Source organism: Nerophis lumbriciformis, linkage group LG09 (genome assembly GCF_033978685.3).
Source record: "Nerophis lumbriciformis linkage group LG09, RoL_Nlum_v2.1, whole genome shotgun sequence".
Taxonomy (NCBI): domain Eukaryota; kingdom Metazoa; phylum Chordata; class Actinopteri; order Syngnathiformes; family Syngnathidae; genus Nerophis; species Nerophis lumbriciformis.
Window position 1 is genome coordinate 42,734,130 of NC_084556.2, and position 12,769 is coordinate 42,746,898.

The 12,769-nt window shown below is 39.4% G+C and overlaps 1 protein-coding gene across 1 annotated transcript in view; it reads right to left on the reverse strand.

Moving 5' to 3' along the window:
• tspoap1 (TSPO associated protein 1) overlaps window positions 1-12,769 on the reverse strand; it is a 223,963-nt gene that overhangs the window by 197,093 nt on the left and 14,101 nt on the right. The window lies entirely within an intron of this gene.

The following is a 12,769-nucleotide window of genomic DNA, read 5'->3' on the forward strand; positions in this document are numbered from 1 at the left end:
AACAAAATTATATGAAGCTAGACTACATTTTTATTCTTTAATTAACTAATTTTAACCCCTAAATCTCTGATTTAGGGGTTAAATCTTCATTGGAGCTAGTGTTGGGCGATACATCGTGTTTGTAAGATATATCGATATATTTTTAAACAAGATATGAATTAAGAAAATATCATAATATCGATATAATTTATTTCACGTTAAAATGACCAAACACCGCTTATTTGTTGTGTTCCTTGATTCTCCCCCGCTCCCCTGCTGTTTACTATGATGAGTGAGTCACGATTGGTTAAGAGTAGGGCAAAACATTAGGACAGGCCTATCAGAGGCAAGATAGGACAGGTCATCGAACCAGGAAGGAAAATCACTTCAGACATTCCAAATGACGACGAGAGAGTTGTAGAAGAGCTTGGCGCTGACCAGAACCGTACGTGTGTGACAGTCCATTACATTGTCGACTGGGAATTAAAAAGGGTCTGCCTGCAAATGTATGTTTTATCTCAGTTTGATACATTGTGTATTATTTGCACAGCTATGTTATTTATTTTATGTAGAAAGATTATTTTTATATTTTATTTATGTTATGTAATTCTGTGCTACTTAAACAGTTTATTTTAGTGCTGTTAATACCCATCTTGACTAACTGGGTTAATAAAAGTGCCACTGACTGTTTACAGTACAGTTGTCATATATTTAGTTTCATGAATCTCGCTCAAAAATCAATATCTTCATATGTATACTTTCACCGGAAAATATATCGAGATATATATCGAATATTGAGATTAAGTAAAAATATATCTAGGTATACTTTTTCATCCATATCGCCCAGTCCTAATTGGAGCATTTTTTTGTGGAATTTGCATGTTCTCTCCATGTGTGCATGGATGTTCTCTTTGTACTCTGGCTTCTTCCCTCATCTTAAAAATATGCATGTCCTTTTATTTTAGGTCTTTTCAATTATTTTGTTACGCCACCTGTAGGAAGAAGAAAACTATAAATAGTAACATTCGTATGGCTGCACGATTTTGAGAAAAAAACTAAATGTGATTTCTCTCTACAAAATTGCAAATGCAATCCGATGTGTGATTTTGTTGTTATATACCAGGGGTAGGCAATTCATTTTTACCGGGGGCCGCACGAGCAACCCGAGCACTGCTGGAGGGCCACACTGACAATATTTCAATTAAATTTTGCTTAAATTATTTTTGATATACCGTAAGATAAATAATAATAATAATAATATTTTCATTTAATCTAACTTATCTTTATAAAAAAGCAGATGGCTTTTGATGGTTTTATTTTTAACACTTTCTTACACAACACTTCCTGATGTATAATACAATGCAAAAATGTCAATTTCTGTCACTTTATCCTGCATCCTCTTTGTTGTGAACGTAGCACGCCTGTAAGGTGATTGGCGAAGGAGGAAGCGTTGCTGTTGCGGAAATGAGGAGTGAGGATAGACGTACGTGTGGAAAGAACGAGATAAGTTGAGCTGTGTTAGTATGGGTTGCTCAATAAAAGTTTTAAAAGAGCGTAAGACTTGGTGTGTACTTCTTCTGGACGCTACAATTGGTGTCAGAAGTGGGATGAAATGCCTCCCAGTTCGCCTTGCCATCAAACCTGGGAGTCTTCATTGAGGGCGGAATTCCCCCATGCCAAGCAGGGTGCGCTGCACCTGTAGACGCTGCCTCTCTCCTTCCACCCTCTCTCTCTCTCTCTCTTTGCGACGAGCTCCTCACGTGGCACGTACCTCCCAATGACGTAGCAGGCTGAGCACACAAGCAGCGGCAGTATGCGCAAAGTTTTACTTCTGACACCAATTGTAGCGTCCAGAAGAAGTGCACACCAAGTCTGACGCTCATTTTAAACTTTTATTGAGCAACCTATACTAACACAGCTCAACTTATCTCGTTCCTTCCACACGCACGTCTATCCTCAATCCTCATTTCCGCAACTCAAGAACACAACATCAACTTTAGGAGGACGTTACACTATATTCTTTAAACACATCAACCTGTGTACCATAAAGTAAGCACACAGCTTTACCTTTAATTTCTGTAAAGAAATACTTGGCAGTCCATGTCTTGTTGAAAATACGCCATTCGTCATCAACTTTTCTCTTTTTAGCGTCTCGGGGGTAACCGGGCATCACTTGTCGCTGTGCACCTTCACTGAGAGGTTACACACGGACATACGCCCATAAATAACACTTTTCAAAATAAAAGCAGTACAGTTGTATTGCACGCACGACTTAGATGTTTTTTAAACTTTATTTTGTAATTTGTGATTGCTGCTGTTCACATTCACTCACAATCACGCACGAGCATACGTCCACACGGAAGTAATACAAATAACGCTTTTCAAAACAAAAGCAGCGCCATTGTATTTCACAGTCAAGATAGATACTTTTTAAAATGTATTTTGTAATTTATGATTGGCCTCACGCGGGCCGGACAGGGACGTACAAAGGGCCGGATGTGGCCAGCGGGCTGATATCAAGGAGCTTTTTGTAATTTTAGGTCCACCGTGCTAAATATTATAAACTTATCACTTTCCTCTGGCACTGTTCCCCTAGCATTAAAAAAAAGTGGTTATTCATCCTCTGCTCAAAAGACCTAACCTCGATCCTGACCTCATGGTAAACTACCGGCCGATGTTCCACCTTTCGTTTATTTCGAAAATACTCGAAAAAATTGTTGCATAGCAGCTAAATGAACACTTAGCATCCAACAATCTCTGTGAACCCTTTCAAACCAGTTTCAGAGCAGATCACTCTATGGAGACAGCCCTCGCAAAAATGACTAATGATCTATTGCTAACGATGGATGCTGATGCTTCATCCATGTTGCTGCTTCTTGATCTTAGCGCTGCTTTCGATACCGTCAATCAGAATATTTTATTAGAGCGTATCAAAACACGTATTGGTATGTCAGACTTAGCCTTGTCTTGGTTTAACTCCTATCTTACTGACAGGATGCAGTGCGTCTCCCATAACAATGTGACATCGGACTATGTTAAGGTAACATGTAGAGTTCCCCAGGGTTCGGTTCTTGGACCTGCATTCTTCACCATCTACATGCTGCCGCTAGGTGACATCATACACAAATACGGTGTTAGCGTTCACTGTTATGCTGATGACACCCAACTCTACAAGCCCCTAAAGCTGACCAACACGCCGGATTGTAGTCAGCTGGAGGCGTGTCTTAATGAAATTAAACAATGGATGTCCGCTAACTTTTTGCAACTCAACGCTAAGAAAACGTAAATGCTGATTATGGGTCCTGCTAGACACTGACACCAATTTATTAATACCACCTTAACATTTGACAACCAAACAATTACACAAGGCGTCTCAGTAAAGAATCTGGGTATTGTCTTCGACCCAACTCTCTCGTTTGAGTCACACATCAGTGTTACTAAAACGGCCTTCTTTCATCTCCGTAATATCGCTAAAATTCGTTCCATGTTGTCCACTAGCGACGCTGAGATCATTATTCATGCGTTCGTTATGTCTTGTCTCGATTACTGTAACGTATTATTTTCGGGTCTCCCTATGTCTAGCATTAAAAGATTACAGTTGGTACAAAATGCGGCTGCTAGACTTTTGACAAGAACAACAAAGTTTGATCATATTACGCCTATACTGGCTCACCTGCACTGGCTTCCTGTGCACTTAAGATGTGACTTTAAGGTTTTACTACTTATGTATAAAATACTACACGGTCCAGCTCCATCCTATCTTGCTGATTGTATTGTACCATATGTCCCGGCAAGAAATCTGTGTTCAAAGAACTCCGGCTTATTAGTGATTACCAGAGCCCAAAAAAAGTCTGCGGGCTATAGAGCGTTTTCTATTCGGGCTCCAGTACTCTGGAATGCCCTCCCGGTTACAGTTAGAGATGCTACCTCAGTAGAAGCATTTAAGTCCCATCTTAAAACTCATTTGTATACTCTAGCCTTTAAAAAGACCCCCCTTTTAGACCAGTTGATCTGCCGTTTCTTTTCTGCTCTGCCCCCCTCTCCTTCGTGGAGGGGGGGGGGGGGGGGGCACAGGTTCGGTGGCCACGGATGAAGCGCTGGCTGTCCAAAGTCGGGACCCGAGGTGGACCGCTCGTCTGTGCATCGGTTGGGGACGTCTCTGCGCTGCTGACTTGTCTCCGCTCGGGATGGTCTCCTGCTGGCCCCACTATGGACTGGACTCTCACTATTATGTTACATCCACTATGGACTGGACTCTCACAATATTATGCTAGACCCACTCGACGTCTATTGCACCGGTCGCCCAGTGGGGGGTCCCCACATCTGCGGTCCTCTCCAAGGTTTCTCATTGTCCCATTGGGTTGAGTTTTTCCTTGTCCTGATGTGGGATCTGAGCTTGTGCAGCCCTTTGAGACACTCGCGATTTAGGGCTATTTAAGTAAACACTGATTGATTGATTGATTGATTGATTGATTGATTGATTGACTGCCTCGAAAGAAAAAATGGTTTGCATTGGTGCCCTTCTAAATTGCCTTGGTGCCCTAAAATATGAGCCCTCCTTTAAGGCAACACTTGCATTGACCTTAAAAAGTTAAAATTTGAGGCCTGTAAAGCACAATACTCTTACTTTGCAGAGAAAACATTGAATATTGTTCTGGCTTCGTTAGACCCATTTTATTTTTATTTGTGGCTTTAAAACCCAAAACTAGTGAAGTTGGCACGTTGTGTAAATCGTAAATAAAAACAGAATACAATGATTTGCAAATCCTTTTCAACCTATATTCAATTGAATATACACTGCAAAGACAATATACTTAACGTTCGAACTGGTAAACGTTGTTATTTTTTGCAAATATTAGCTCATTTGGACTTGATGCCTGCAACATGTTTCAAAAAAGCTGGCACGAGTGGCAAAAAAGACTGAGAAAGTTGAGAAAAGCTCATCAAACACTTATTTGGAACATCCCACGGGTGAACAGGCTAATTGGGAACAGGTGGGTGCCATGATTAGGTATAAAAGCAGCTTCCATGAAATGCTCAGTCATTCACAAACAAGGATGGAGCAAGGGTCACCACTTTGTGGACACTTTAAGAACAACATTTCTCAACCAGCTTTTGCAAGGAATTTAGGGATTTCACCATCTACGGTCTATAATATCATCAAAAGGTTGAGATAATCTGGAGAAATCACTACACGCAACTAAGGGCCATGGCCGAAAACCTACATTGAATGCCCGTGACCTTCGATCCTTCAGGCGGTACTGCATCAAAAAGCGACATCAGTGTGTAAAGGATATCACCACATGGGCTCAGGAACACTTCAGAAAACCACTGTCAGTAACTACAGTTTGTCGCTACATCTGTAAGTGCAAGTTAAAACTCTACTATGCAAAGTGAAAGCCATTTATCAACAACACCCAGAAACAACGCCGGCTTCGTTGGGCCCGAGCTCATTTAAGATGGACTGATGCAAAGTGAAAAGGTATTCTGTGGTCTGACGAGTCCACATTTCATATTGTTTTTGGAAACTGTGGACGTCGTGTCCATCGGACCAAAGAGGAAAAGAACCATCCAGACTGTTCTAGGCGCGAAGTTCAAAATCCATCTGTGATGGTATTAGGGGTGTAACGGTACACAAAAATTTCGGTTCGGTACGTATCTCGGTTGAGAGGTCACTGTTCGGTTCATTTTCGGTACAGTAAGAAAACAACTAAATATAATTTTTTGGGTTATTTATTTACCAAATTTGTAAACAATGGCTTTATCCTTTTAACATTGGGAACACTATAATAATTCTGCCCACGTTAATCAACATTAAACTGCCTCAAATTGTTGCTCAGATTAAATAAAATGACAAAACTTTTCTTCTACATATTAAAAGTGCAACATTAAACAGTTACAAGTCAACTCATCATGCTTAATTTATTACAGCATTTGGGAAGCCTGTAGTTAATTTTTATTATGTAAATGTTATATTTTTATCAACATGTGATAGCAGGGACCCTGCCATTCAAAACTAGGCTACTGCATTACTAATGATTAATGTAACTATAGCTGAAAAAATGGTACAATAGCAATAGGAGAGACTATTCATCCCTGAACACCATGGAGTTCATGTAGGCTTAATGATGCAGTAACATTATTATATCAACTATCAGAAACAGAAACTCTTCATTTAACATAATGTCCTTTTTTGCTGCTTCAACACAGCTCAATCAACACAGAAAAAGGTAAAGTGAAATAACAGACAGACAGGGCTTTGCTGTCCGTAACACACGCACGCACGCACGCACGCACGCACGCACGCGCGCACGCACACACGCACACACACACACACACACAGCAAAATGAGCTAACCTTACGCTAAAAGCGATTAGCCTTCACCTCAAGCCAGGACTGCGAGCGAGCTGAGCTGCCTTTTATATTTCTAGAAGGTCATAGTGATGTTACTAGTAGTTGACTGGGAGGTGTTTATTATCATTTGGGGAGAGTCTGCTGCCTGATGCTTACCTGCTAAACACTAAGCACTGACTACATGCGCTCTGAATACGCACTGTTGGCTGTTACCGCTCTGAATACGCACTGCTGTTTGTAACCAATCAGATGGTTGTGTGGGTGGGACAATGCTGGGTGCTGTGTAGACTACTGACAGAGACAGAGGCAGAAGGAAGCGGAGGCGGCTACTTAATATGTTTGTGTGGAAACTCGTTCGGTACACCTCCGAACCGAACCGAACCCCCCGTACCGAAACGGTTCAAAACAAATACACGTACCGTTACACCCCTAGATGGTATGGGGGTGTATTAGTGCCCAAGGAATGGGTAACTTACACATCTGTGAAGGCACCATTAAAGCTGAAAGGTTTTGGAGCAACATATGTTGCCATCCAAACAACGTGTTTTTCATGGACGCCCCTGCTTATTTTAGCAAGACAATGCCAAGCCACATTCTGCACATGTTACAACAGCGTGGCTTTGTACTAAAAGAGTGCGGGTACTAGACTGGCCTGCCTGTAGTCCAGACCTGTCTCCCATTGAAAATGTGTGGCGCATTATGAAGCGTAAAATACGAAAAAAGAGACCCCGGACTTAAGCTGTACATCAAGCAAGAATGGGAAAGAATTCCACTTGAAAAGCTTTAAAAATTGGTCTCCTCAGTTTCCAAACGTTTACTGAGTGTGTTAAAGGAAAGGTGATGTAACACAGTGGTAAAAATGCCCCTGTGCCAACTTTTGTTGCTGCCATTAAATACAAAGTTAATGATTATTTGCAAAATAAAAATTACCGGTAAGTTTCTCAATTCCAACATTAAATATCTTGTATTTGCATTGCATTCAATTGAATATAAGTTGAAAGGGATTTGCAAATCATTGTATTCTGTTTTTATTTACCATTTACACAATGGGCCAACTTCACTGATTGTGGGTTTTGTATTTATATTCCTTTATTTTAATTTGTAAACCTTTTAGAATATGTTTTCAATAAATGCAATGTGGGTGATCACTTAGTTTCACTTCTGGTTCATGTGACTTCACGCAAGTTCACTTCCTGTTGAACACACCTGTCTGTTTCAACACGGTATTGTGGAGTTTATATCGATCACTTTGTGCAAAGACAGCACAGCCTTAATATTCACTGTGAAGACTGTATGACATTTTTCAACGAGGAAAGACATTAATGTTTCTTATTTTCATGTTAGCATTTAAGATAACTAGCAAGCTAACACTAGTTGGTCCATAATTTTATCAACATGTGGTTATCAGTCTGTTTTTCGATAATTTTACTTTAAATATAATACATTAAAAAAAAAATTTTTAAATGTAATTGCATTTATTTTATTTCTGTCGATCAACAAGAGATGCGACCACTTGTTTTAATGTTGTTGCTAACGGCAATCTTCGGTAAATATGAATACATATATAACAGTTATCGTTATAGATTGTAAAGGTTTGGAAATGATCGGTTATCAGTATTAGTTCAAATGTACATTATCGTGCATTCCTACTGTTAACTTTAGAAAAGTCTTTGAGTATTTAGAACACTAGTGATACTTTGTTTATTGCAAAATTTAGTTTTTGCTAACGAGCTAAATAAAGAGACATATTTGATAGGAAAAAAGGCGTTCTCCTTAAACACAAAAAACTTATGGAAGACGAACTCAAAACGTGGTCCAAAATTGCAGGTTTGCCGTGGACTCTCTGTACCGTTGCACCCTTAAAGGTATAAAGCCATTTCAATGTCTAAAAGGGTAAAACAACTTTGGGAGCTTCTGCACTACGGCATCAACTCCACCAATTGCACCAAATAGTATATATGCCCCTGTAACCCACATGTTGAGATGTAGACATAATATTAATTTCTTATTGTGTCTGTAACATACTAGTTTTCATCTGCTATTGACAAAGCTCTAAGCTTAAAACACAAGATACCATCAAAACACACAAAATCACATACCTTGTGTTGCTTTTCTGTTTCAAGTCTGTTGAGGTTTGCATAAAGTGAATGGTGTCTCTTTCTTAACGTTGTTGTTAAAGTGATATCAGCCCGGGCTACCATGGCCTTGTCCGACAGCCCTTGTTTATCATCTCTGTGTTCTGATTTTTTCAACTCTTGTTGCTTTTTTCCTCGAGATTTCTCCATGTTTACTTTAGAGACTTAGGCTTAGGCATCTCTAGTTGAGTCGACAGGTTATAAATCACTTAGTTAGTCAAGGAGAGACAACAATGACAATATTATGCTGAAGCTGACTTTGAATTGGATAAAAAAGCATGAAACAAATCTGACACGTTTTGCCTGGAATCATAAGGCAGACCATACACAGAAGTGTTTTTCACAGCCAAGCTGAAATGTCACATGATCATATAACCACAATTGTTTGCAACCTCAAAAATCGTTCACATTTCTGAATCCTTGTAGAGTTGATACAACAAAGGGTGTTCTCTTTTTCAAAGATACTCTCCATACTCTAGTCACTGTTCTGCATCATTGAAAGATAATTCTTCTAAGAGCGTTGAGTCCCCGTCTGAGCAATGACGTTTTTCAAAACAAAGACGATGCACTCTAAAGAAATAGGACATATTTTGGCCTGTGTCTAATGTAAATTCCATACAGTCATTTTCATGTTAGCATTCTTGACCACACTTCTCAGTAAAGTTAAGCTTCAGAGTAAGAATTTGTTATAAATATAGACCGTCTATCCATGCCTTACCACTGTCATCTGACAGTGATATCCAGAAAAAATAGAGAAACATTACATAAAATAGCAAAAAAAGATTCCACCGAATAGGACGCATTTCAGTCCACCAGTAAGGCATAGATGTCTGGGGTTGTTTAGCTCTTCCAATGTGCCTCCATTCTCATCAGTGCATTGTACTGCTATAATCCAGATGCAAGAAGACACGACAGGCTGCTTGATCGCCTATGGTTCTGGCACCAAAAAAGGTGAAGAAAAAGAATGAGATGAACAATGTGTGTGAGACGTGTGTGTCATTGAGAGGTAAGGGGTGGGGAGGACCTCTTCCATCGTCCTATCACAAAAGGGTAAGAATTCAGACAGGGCCCAATCATAACAGCGGCTGCTGCTTGTTTCCATGTAGATGATGCTGGAATGATGTTGGCTCGCTATTGATTGTTCAAGAGGAAGCACACACTGCAACTCAGAGTGTTTCTCATAATGCAGGGATGTGACAAAGTGGGACTAATTTTCACCTGTAGTTGTAGTTTCACACTTAAAGGAGAACTGCACTTTTGGAATTTTTCCTGTGGTTCACAATCATTATGAAAGACATGACGATGGATGTTATTTTTTGCATTGTAAATATTAAATAAATGTGATCAAAAGTCAGCTTACAGGGGAGCATATGGGAGCTGCGCAATTATGCCTATAAAGCCCTTAAAAAAACATCCAAACACCTCCGTTGAGGTTTTATATACATGATGTCAGTATATATTGTATGTAATGTAGTAATGGGCATTTAATAACATTTAATATTTACGTATTTTGATCATTTTAAGCATACGCGCGCACATTCATTTAAAAAATGCCTCACAACGTTTCCTTTTTTTTCATCACTGATTATTACTGACTGCAGACTTCATGAGAGTCAATAAGCTTACAAGGGAGCAAGGAAGCGAGGATGCAGCAGACCAATCGATGATGTAAACAGTTTGTCTGCGTTAGCGCTTATAATAACAGTATCAGTAATTCTTGGTTAATATTCAAATGACGAAATGTGTTTGGAATATTGTTGGCGGTTTTAGAATGGTTATTTATTGTATTTTATGGGCAAAATAGAGGCGCTCCCATTGGCTCTGCTGTAAGCTGACTTTTATTTACTCTTGTTTATAAGTTAGAATGCAAAAATTAAAAAAATCCATCCATCGTCATGTCTTTCATAATGATTGTGAACCATAGGCAAAATTCCAAAAAAAAGTGCAGTTTCCCTTTGAGAAACTAATTACAATCCTAAGAAGACAATTTTGATCTACAAAGGGCACTTCTATACTTGATTGCAGTTTCTCAGATGAGTACTGAATGTACAACCTAACAATTATGGTGTCATCTCACTAGCTTTTTATTGTGGATGGGACAACGTCGATTAGGACTTTGCAGTCTGTTAAAAGTGTCATTAAAATATGACACACAGGCAACACGACAAACACATAGACCTGGTAAGATATTCCATAAGTCAATTAATTGAACGATAAATGAAAATGAACTCGATAACTATGCCATGTGCATGCGTTTTACAAGGCTGCAAGAGCGGTCACTCTTTGCATCAGTTTCAGCAGGTGCGGGCGTTAGTACCATAGCGGAATGCAAGGAAGGTGCCAAATGGTGAAGCATCTTGTCATTCATTAGGTGTTTTTGTGCGGAGAGGTGAGGTCGCTAGCATCACACAGTGCAACAATTTAGCCTGTGATGACCAATGCAACAGTAGCTATGGTAATAATTAGGAGACAAAAGATGATCGCAAAACCAAATGCCACTGCACCAGTGTGGAAAAATTTCAATTTTAAACTTTGGAACAATATGCGTCTATCAACATTGAGGAGACAGTTTGCCGAATGTTCTTGAGAGTGGTGGCAAAAAAACAAAAAAAACAATACGAAACTCCACTTGAAAGAACTACCCGACTCAGTATTTCCAACTAGTGAAAGACATGCATATAAAGATGCAAAACCGATGTCCCGACAGTCCACACTCACTGAGGCGTTTGGTAAACAAGGTCGGTGCAACCAAAACAGCGGTGTGCTCTCATAGAAAGTGTGGTTTACTACGTCACCAAAGACATGTTGCCTTTTAATACTGTTGAGAAACTAGCATTTCGAAAAAACGCTGCAAACATTTGACAGACATGTACCATGTTGTCATGTCATGATGGTGTTTCTCGCCCAGAATCTTCCAGACTAAAATGTTTTTACATGTGACAGTGTACGCCGCCTTCCGCCCGATTGTAGCTGAAATAGGCTCCAGCACCCCCTGCGACCCCAAAGGGAATAAGCGGTAGAAAATGGATGGATGGATGTTAATACATTTGTTTATACTGTAGTGTTTATATTGTTACTCTGCACTTTGTTTACAAAGGTTCTAACTTGATTATCAGTTAAGTAATATACAACTGTACCTCTGCCTACATGTTCAATATTGAAGTGCAACTTTGTTTACCATTACTTTATTTAGCTATTTAATTTATTGTGTTGGTTGTGTATATATGAGGGTCCCCAACACCCTCCTTAACAAAGAGAAAAAACAATTTTATGGAACTTCCAGATGCAGTTTTGGCTTTCAAACTGCTGGATACTGCATGCGTGGACACTAGAGATGCGCGGATAGGCAATTATTTCATCCGCAACCGAATCACAAAAGTCGTCAACCATCCGCCATCCACCCGAACCAACATTTTATCAAAACCACACCCGCCCGCCATCTGCCCGTTGTTATATATCTAATATAGACGATGCAAGGCATTAGTGAGGTTAGAAAGCTTTTGCCTGTTAAAGAAAGGAGACTGATCCAATGCAGCAGAGACATTCAATGCGTGCCACACATTAATATCTCTTGGCCACGCATTAGTGGCTAAGAGATATTAATGCGTGATAATATTATTTATCATTATTATAATATTATTGTCATTTCCATTAAGAAAGTGTTGACTATTGTTGCCAATGCCCTCAGATCAGGAGTGCGTTCCTCACACTTTGTGTGCGCAGTTGTAGCAAGCAGAATGAGGCTTTTAGAAGTTAAAAAAATGTTTTAGAAAGACTAGGCCTATATTTTCGTTAGGTAAAAAAAATGTTCTGAATTTATTTCAATGAATATTAACTTGTTAACGTTATAATGCTCAAATAGGGACGAGGGCGGGGTGCACAGTGAAGCAGTGAACAATTTTGCGACAAAGATGAACCTTTATTGATTGATCTGCAGCCATGACAAAATATCAGACAATCTCCATTGTCAACGACAGGCAGGAAAATAAAGATAAACACATAGCCTATGTTGTAGGCATAGGCATAGGCTCATACGTTTTTAAGTTGAAATAAAAAAATAAATAAAAAATGTGCCTCATAAGCCTTAGGCTGTCAATCACGCGCACAAACTTAAATTATACAATAACATATGTATGTCATCTCTATTTAAACAAAAATAAATTAAATAAATAATAATAATAAATTACCTGCAACTTATTGGCCAAGGCAAATAGCTGAAGGGGGGAAATCAAACCCATCAGACTGCACTTTATCATCAAACTTGAATTATAATGAAAATAGACGGTCGCGACAAACAAAGC